The sequence below is a fragment of the Xiphophorus hellerii genome, chromosome 18, assembly GCF_003331165.1.
Source record: "Xiphophorus hellerii strain 12219 chromosome 18, Xiphophorus_hellerii-4.1, whole genome shotgun sequence".
NCBI classification, from domain to species: Eukaryota; Metazoa; Chordata; class Actinopteri; order Cyprinodontiformes; family Poeciliidae; genus Xiphophorus; species Xiphophorus hellerii.
This window is the reverse complement of record NC_045689.1, coordinates 20,237,588-20,245,622: the sequence shown is the minus strand read 5'-3', so window position 1 is coordinate 20,245,622 and position 8,035 is coordinate 20,237,588. Positions and strand designations below refer to the sequence as shown.

The following is an 8,035-nucleotide window of genomic DNA, read 5'->3' as shown; positions in this document are numbered from 1 at the left end:
TGATAATTACAGATTTTTATAAACCCAATGCAACGCTCCCTCTAATCCCCCAAAACAATGCACTGCTCTAGTCCAGTTGGGGAAAATTCAGAGGAGAACTTTACAGGAACAATGACATTATAGAGTGAAAGGCATGCAACACTGAAGGAAACAAAAACATGGCAGACACAGTAGCTATGCAGCTGTTATGATCAGGATTTACTGCTTTGTAAGGTCAAAAAGTCTTTCAGACTCAACCAGGCCAATTGTGCAGTCAGTCAAGAAAATAGCATTTAGGATGCTGAAAAAAATAACACTAAAAACTAAAGGAATAAACAACAGTAAGAAATAAGCAGGATGGCGTTTAATGTTTTCATTAATTGAAATATTGAATTCCCAAACACTGTTAACACTGTTTCAATACTTAATATCATAACTGAATGATGCCCTGTTTTCTGATTTCAAAGAGATTGAGGTTTCATCTGCTCTAATCACGATATCTGTTAAACGTGTGCTTCAGTCACCAACTTATGGACTTATATACCTTTTATTTGTAAAATCGTGGCCTCGTTTGCATAACCAGCAGCATGCATGATGTTTTTATTCTGAGGTCACATTTTGTTATGAACTAGATACCTGTGACAAAGAGAAAAAATGCAGGTATTTGCTTTGGGCTCATTTAACAAATGTTAATAAGCAACTCATGTGGAAACTGAAAGCGACCTTTCTGTGACCTGGTTATTGTTCGGCTATAAAGGGCAGACCTGGAGACATGACATGTTCTTCCAAATACAGGCTGAACCATTTCTGGGGAAAAAGATATGCATTTTAAACTGGGTCAACATCATTGTTCCTTTAAATTATATTTAAATAAATTATACAAAAACTAACCAATATCTACAGACTTAATTTTAACAGTTTGATGTGAATATAGTTCTATGTTCTTGAAAATGAAAGGATTATATATCACAAATTACTAAAACATAAAATGCTAGTTTTGATTGTCTTGAAGTTTCCACCTATTTTTGTGTTATTTTAGTTGTTGCACTTTGTTACTAAAAATAAGCTAATGTTCAATGGGTTTCATACTTTTTATTACTGTTTTAAAAGGTTGGTGAGTTATATTTTTAAGAAAGAAACAAATCAATGACTGCGTTGATTTACCAATGAAACCTTTTTTGTTTGTTTGTTTTCATTTTAACCAAGAAAAAGAAAGAAACTCAAAGAAGGTCTGAACGTTTGATGACAGTCATGTTCCTGCCTTGCTCCTCTTCTGTGTCAGAAGGCACAGGCACACACCACAGCCACCACCACTATGTTCCCAATGGTCGCAAGCACGGCGATCCACAGCCAAATGGTGTCACTGGACACTTTTCCATCATCCTCAGCTTCTGAAGGTCGTGAGTAACTGGCGTTGAGGTTGGATGTGGACGTCTGCAAGGACGCATTGCCATTGTAAGGAGAATCCATGAAGGCCCTGCTCACAACTGGAAAATGCTGTGGAGAAAAGAGACATAAGATATTTAGTAGACTGGGTGACTTTAGCCGTCTATATAATAGTAATATAATTATAATGAGGAAGAAAATCAAAATCATTTTAAAAGTTTGGAGAAAAACAGCTGCAAAAGTACAAAAAAAAACACCTTAATATCTAACTTGAAAATGACTGTGTTGGCTGCTGCAGCTCCCAGTCCCAGCAAAACTTTTTTTAATGTTTTATCCAAACACAATTAACTGGAACTCCTCTAAATATGTTAGGAGCTGTATTATAAGTGAGTTTAATGAAAACAGAAAAGAAACAGAACCATTTGCCTAGCATTTTACCAAATTATTTGCATTAAAACATTGTCACCAGATTCCAGTTCTGAGTTGAATACTGCAGCTTTATGAGTCAAGGGAGATACATCTTCACAAACAAATGCTAAAGTTATTCCTGTTTTAGGGGAAAGATTATCAAATCAAATTGGGACTCAGTACTGGCAGATGACTCATTTCCAACACTAAAAAAGAAACACTATAGTTTAATAATATAGTGCGTCAAATAGTCTAGAAAAGTTGTGTTTTTAACCAAGATCAATTAAAACTGAAGATAAGAATATAAACTATAGATGGTTTAAGTGTTGATTACTAGTTACCAGTCACCATATTTTGACAAATAAAACACTGTTTGTAGAAACATGAAATGCTTAGATTATGCATTTCATAAAAATAACAAAACAGCAGCCATATGTTTGTCATCACATATTTTTTCCACTGTTATATTTTCACAAGAATTGCTCCTCAGAAATTTATTCCTTCTCTGCTCTTCCAGCTACACACTTTGGGAAAGTTAACTAGCTTTTTGGTAGGAACAAATCTGTTAAAAAAACCACCCATTTATATACTACTTTACTTTATGTGCTACTAAAACACTGCCAATAAACTGCACCAACTATCAATTTAGTATTGCGAGTTAACCAACCCTGGACTTTTTTCACTGAGTCAGACTACCCAGATAAAAGCCACAGAGGCACAGAGGCACCACACAACCTCTACATCCCAGTGATGATATAAACAAAGGTGACAGATGAAACCACTGTGCCACCATACACTGTAGAGATAAATGTACCTTTGATAGGACACATGAGTTTGTGTCCTTAAAAGTAAAGAGAAGTTAAAGTTTATGAAAATGTATGTTCAAATAAACAAAGTGTGCTGCTTCACATGCAGAATCTTTAAAGCCACAGGGACAGGCACAAACAGAAATAACACAGAAAACACAGAAAAGAGAACCAATTTATCTTTTTTCTATTCCAAACAAATCCACATAAAAGAAATAAGTGTGTTTATTCATGTGTTTACTTTTTAATACAAAACAGTTCATGACTTACTTATGTTGCTGTAAGCTCTTTGGATCTAAATAAAGGTACGCAGATGCTTAATTAAAGCATAGATGTGTGAATTTAATCTTCTGTAACTTTTCGCACCTTCTCAAAAATACATTGTAAAATAGTCTTTAATAGAAACACAAACACAAACTTGTTATACTTAGTTATACTTACACTAATTAACAATATTAAAAAGTTTGCCACCAATAAGATAGCAACATTGGTGGCAAACTAATGTTGTCTTATTGGACTAATATCTTATTGCACAACATGTTGATGTCACAGCAGGCACACGTCAGCAGCTATAATACAACTAACTACATTCATTCGTAATTTTTTCTTTAGATTTTAAACAAATCAGTCTTGCTGTGATGTTTCCTTTAGCCTGCTAGAAAACATCTGAGCCATACTTGAAAATCCTGGACTTCTGGATAATTTTGTAGCAAGAACCACATGAAGCAGTTTACGAAGTAGACCGAGGCTAACTAAAACCAACATTATTCTATCATCAAAGACCTGCAGTAATCAGTTTGAGTCATTTTAAATAAAGAGCATATGTTATATTTTGTTAAGGTACTAAAAGTGATGATTCTCCAAGCCAAGGCTATAATGTCTGCTTGCATTAATCACCTATCACTACAAAGACACAAAGTTAGAGACTCAGTTACAGATTCATCTTGCCATGTATGCTGGCAATTTGAAAAACTTGTGCTGCATGAGTCTAAACATGGAAAAGTTATTTCCATTTTCTGAAGTATGTGTGTCACATTTGTTGGAACTCCATTTTATGCAGTGTGTGATTATTGGGAGGGTCAGTTTTAAAATTCTCAATGGTTTACTGGGTCATGATAAGGCAGAAACCTCACATTTCCTTACTTGGTAGACATAGCTTTTAAATTTTATGACTTGGGTCAAATGTTCTGAGTATCTTCCTACAAGTTTCTTTCAAAAACCTCCGGAACTTTCTGGAATTTTGACCAATTCCTTCTGACCAAGCTGGTTTAAATCAGTGAGGTTCGTGGTAAAGTTGTTTCCCCTCAACGCTGTCTAATTTGAGAACCGCACAAGCCTCTCCAGCGTCAAAACACAAAAAAAACTGTAAACCCTGCTACCCCCAAACTTTGGGGATGGCGGCATCAGTTAGGATGGTGCTTCCTGACTTGCATTTGCAATGTAGCTAAGAGGATTGAAAACCTCTCATGATATCTATAAAATCCTATTGATGTGATTGTCTGTCATTGTGCTTCCACAACTAGGTTATCCCTTCCAGTGTCAGATAGTCTGACATCCACCTGAATGTTGCATGCATAATTCTTTTGCTTAAAAACAACAAACATTTGTACTAATTATATCCTCTTGTGAAATCTGGGAAAATCATTTTCAGACCAGCTAGTTAAACTTTATATATAGTTTGAAATGTCTCACTTTAGTTTTCATAAAGTAAATAAGGGACAGAATTCCTGTCTTCAAATGATCATGTGGAAAAGTTCACCTCACATACTGTTGCTTCAGAGAGAAAATTAAGGCAAAAAGAAATGTGTTCTAAAAGAGAGACCACTGAACTTTACCTTTAAATTTAAGTCTCTGCCTGAGGATAGAGTCGTGTTTGGAAATGAGACAACAAAGGTCGTCAGCAGAACCTCTGGAGAGCACGTACAAGCATTATTAAGTCACACGTCTGGAATACAAACTACAGTTTTGCTTTTAGACATTGTCCGCTTTTAAAAGGCTAAATGCACAATTTCCATCACTCCTTTGTCATTACTGCATATTGCAGCTCAGATAAAATGATAATTTATACAAGCAGTTTCATGCACTGGTCATAAGGAATCTATATTTGCTGATATATTGACAACTTAACCCATGTTTTGGACCATCAAATTCTTAACAAGAGTGTCTTTGCAGCTTTATGTACCAATAAAAGTTTTATTAGATTTTGAGTGTATTTTAAAAATACAGTGAAATACAGAACATTTCAAGGAATTTTAAAGCATCTGCGCTAAATTGGGACAGTCTTATTATTTTAAATCTAAATAAACTAATGGAGAGTCATCCATTAATGCATAATTACCTAAGTTGTGTGGTGCAGTACTGTAATGTTTTGAAAGTCATTGGTTTCAAATTATTATGCCAATATGCCTGCAAACCCCCCTCTAACCTCACTCAAATAAAAATCAGCAGATTTCCAGGTTGGAGGTCTATTAGATGATTTTTCTGAAAGGAATGATTTCAATAATAACTGCCCATTAAAGAAGAAGTGAATTGCTCGCTGCCGTTCACTTCCTTGTATAATCTAACAAAAAAATGAAGAGGAGCACTTCCAGACAGACGGACATAAAAACATGTTTAAATTCACTGCACCGAGTATCAACACTAAGCTGTGTAGAAAAGCAGCAATCTGTTCACACATACTTAAGTTAGTTATGTAAGTAACTGACCTCTTTTGCATCCGCCACAGCTTCGTTTTTTTAAAATGGAAACAGAGTTCACAACCTCTTAACAACATGGCTGCAGTTGATCAGTAATCATCTTAAGAAACAATATTTTCAAAATATTTTTTGTATAATTCTAAAAACATGCATGACTCAAGTAAACTTGCTTAGTATACAAGAAATCCGATAAATAAGAGCCCCCCCCAAAAAATAAATCAATAAAATTGATAGTTTTTGTTGTTGTTTTTTTTTTTTTGCTTGTCTGTTGTGTAAAAAGTAACAAATAAGCATAAATACAATTTATGAAATTTAGTAAATTAAGGTAGCTTATTGTTCATTAATCACTCAGAAACTGCAATTGATGAAAACTACGAAGGTAGACCTTTACATCAGTCACTTCTGGACATCTAAAGCAAAGAAACTATGCAGAAGAAAAGAAAGCACTATTTCAAATAAAGCAAAAACCAATACAGTTGGTTTATTGGTTTTACTGAATCACTTAATCAGTAATAAAATGATTACACTTTATTTCTGAAGTAACAGAAATACAATGTAATCATTTTCCTTTGAAAAACATTTTATTGGCAGTAACATCCTCTCTTGTGTTCTGCTTTGCACAGTAATGAAGCCCACATAATATTTGCATGTCAAATGTAAAACTGCTCTTTAGAAAGTATCTGACACTGCTTGTTTTTGTCAGGATCGAGAACTGCCATCATTAGAGGTTCTTCAAAAATGTTATTCCTTAATTAATATGCAATTAGATTTAACAAAGGTATTTACATAGGTTATCTGCTACTTGTAATTTGGTTTAAAATTTGTTCCTCACTTCATGCTACATATGTTAAAACACGAGGCAGATACTGATTTTAAAAAATTAAAAAATAATAAAAAAAAGCAAGAAAGATACAGAAAGAGTTTCACCTACTGCCGGCTGCTGTCAGAAGAAAAAGATGAGTTGTTGCGTTGCAGCGCGTTCCGTCCGACTCTCTGACTTGGAGGGGGAGCATCTACAGACAGGGCTAGGGTAGCGCTTCATAAGAGTGAGAGGCATAACTCCATCTGAGAGACAGAGGGAGATAGCTGGAGTGTACACTAAGAGGGAGAGACATCGCTCCCAGCCATAGCCAGAGCATACACTGTGAGATCATGAGTGTGCGTGACAGATCCCGCTGTGAGACAGTACTGCTGTTAATACACGTGTGTGTGAGGGGAGATTTGTGAACATCCTGTGGATTTGTCTGGACACAATCGGTGAATTGAGTCAGTTCAGGAAGATGCATTTAAATGTTTGGAAACAGCTTAGACTGACATCAGGGCAACAGAATTGAAATTATAGCCTGAGCTTTGTTAGATGCCAGATTTTAGCTCAACTAAATACATCTCCTAAATAAAAGTAAGTCTTGTGTGACCTGATCAGGTGGGGTGTACACGCAGGTGTAAAAGCGTGTTTTACAACTTTCTGAGAGATACATATATGATGTTTATTTCATTCACAATGAGCCAGTCAACCTTAAGTAACCTTGCTCATGTGCGTGTTGACCCGATGTTGTTTTTGTGTAATCAGAGGAGGCGTGACATCTAATTGAGCAGTGGTGGCATGTAATGTGACCTATGGCATAAAAAAATGAAGTCCTTCATTAGGATTTTAGAACAATGGCTGGAAACTGAGTGGGGAGGTATTTGATTTTAATCTCGTTTGCATTGGAGCAATTCATGCTCATGAAAAAACCTTTTTTTTTTTTTTAAATGATTTTTGCATGAAATTACCTAAAAGCTTTTTTAAAGATGCTAAAACATAAAACGTTCCTATCGAAAGTTACAAATGATTAAGTCAGAGTTTTGTTGGTTTTGAAAATACCATCTCAAATACCGTCAGACAAACATTGGGGCTCAGACTTTTTCAGCTCGCCCTGTTTTCTCATAAAGAAAAAAAACAGAGAACATAATGTTCCTGCGATGTATGTTTGTTTGAAAGATGTGCTTCATTTGTGTTCATAGCTTTAGCCCACATTAACATTTATAAGTTCAAGGTAGAAAAAATAGAAAATGTGGAAGGTTTCTTACCAAGAAAATTGAGTATGGCATTTGTGCTTTTAAAACCTTGAGGCAACTGATGCTTTTTTTGCACTTCTGTTTGTTTCTCATTAAATTTTTCTTACACATAATACTGTACAACTTCTGTTAGTAAACAGATTTCTTTAGCATTTATTATACACTGTTATTAGCATACCTAAAATGAGGGCTATTATGTATTTTCCAGGCACAAAGTTAACATTTTATAACACAATCAGGTAATTATGTTTCCTTCAGTTGCTATAAAATGTAAAAGTAAAACAGAGTAAATGGTATGCTTTTATGAAGCCCATTACTTAGGTATGTTCAAAAGGCAGTATGTTTTACTATTTTTCGTTCACACCCACACACTCACTACATATGAAACACGTTCACCTTGGTAGTGGTGAGCTGAGGAACAAAATCCAGATGTTTCTGGAAGACAGCAACTACATCAATGACAAATAAATACAGAATTACAACATAGATTTTTTTGTAATTGGTTGTTTGCCTTTAACAAGCAGTTCTATTAACCATATTCATTTTAAATATGCACATTTACTTGATTTGTTTTCAAATATGTAGTCAAATATCTATTTATGTAATTGTCATGTTCATCCATATTTTCCTGAAACAGCTATTTAATTTCTTTCCATATGTTTGTGATTCTATAGCAGTGGGGAGAGCCTGAGAGCAGTGGGT

General features: G+C 34.9%; 1 long non-coding RNA gene across 1 annotated transcript; it reads right to left on the bottom strand.

The window, feature by feature from the left end:
• On the bottom strand, nucleotides 1-6,407 carry LOC116737297 (uncharacterized). The gene is made up of 2 exons (XR_004342772.1): nucleotides 6,207-6,407; nucleotides 1-1,476 (listed from the first exon to the last, which is right to left on the bottom strand). It is a non-coding gene; the product is annotated as an uncharacterized LOC116737297 (long non-coding RNA).
• Between the last annotated feature and the right edge of the window lie 1,628 nt (nucleotides 6,408-8,035).